The following is a 1062-nucleotide window of genomic DNA, read 5'->3' on the forward strand; positions in this document are numbered from 1 at the left end:
GGGTGGGGTTATAAAGGGGAGACTAATAGCTCTCTGGGAGACGAAGGGAAGCACAATTATGTGCAGTTTAGCAGCTAATCTGGGAGCATGGGTGAGGTCTCAGGGGACTCCTCAAGTCCTCTACTTCAAATTCCTTCTCCGATAAGCCAGACACAGAGAGCAGGGCTGCACTGCCAAGCTCCCACTCAGCCCTCCTACCTTTCTCCCTCTCACTCACACAAATACATGGAGACAAGCAAACAAAACAGACACTTTCATCCCGACAGTAAGTGGACTTCCACTGTCTCTCTTTGCCCTCCTCTCCGTCTTCTCGTCTCGCTTCCTCACAAACAAACATCTTCAAAAAAGCAGATGAACTGTCATTTTTTGTTTCGGCCTGCCTTCATCTCTCTCTCACAGCAACACACAACGGCAAATACTTTGGCTCTGACACATACATTCTGGCAGGTGGAGAGTCTCTCTTTTCCCTCTGTCTGCCTCCCTCTCTTTATATTTCACATGCATACACACAAACACACAGAGGAACTGAACAAATCATTTACAAGTCTGCTTCATCTTTGACACACTCCTCCAACATGCCAATCTGGTTCTTTTCAATAATCTAGCCTGCTTCGAGCTCCTGTTTCCTCCTGTTCCTTTGGCATGGAGAGCTGTGCATAAACTGTGCATCATGTAAAGGAGGGAGGGGTGGGGGGTGGGGTTGGGAAGCTGGTGAACTGCAGAACATCTCACGAACATCTTGTTCTCCCTCCACCATTTTATAATCAATGACAAGTAAGAGTAATCAGATTTTTTTTTTTTTTCGTCCGTGGTTCCAGAAAGACTGGAAACACAACAAAACAATGTTACCTGACAACAGCAGTTCACCACAACAAGTCCAAGATGTTGAAAGAAATACAGCGGAACTACGGCCCCTTTTACGCTCAAGTGAACTTTGAAAGAAAAGCCCAGATCGACATTGAACAGCTGTCCAAGTTAGATGATGAGATAAAATATTGAACATATTCAGTCTGACGTGTAGAGACACGGTTGAAAGGTAGTGAGTACAGTGAGTCGGGTTAC

At 45.6% G+C, this 1062-nt stretch overlaps 1 protein-coding gene across 8 annotated transcripts in view; it reads right to left on the bottom strand.

Annotated features, from left to right (window-relative positions):
* Nucleotides 1-1062, bottom strand: part of prdm16 (PR domain containing 16) — a 182412-nt gene that overhangs the window by 18843 nt on the left and 162507 nt on the right. The gene's annotated exons all lie outside the window — the stretch shown is intronic.

This window comes from Seriola lalandi, unplaced genomic scaffold, assembly GCF_002814215.2.
Source record: "Seriola lalandi dorsalis isolate HSWRI2012SDOR001 ecotype SW California unplaced genomic scaffold, Sedor1 jcf7180002054861, whole genome shotgun sequence".
Taxonomy (NCBI): domain Eukaryota; kingdom Metazoa; phylum Chordata; class Actinopteri; order Carangiformes; family Carangidae; genus Seriola; species Seriola lalandi.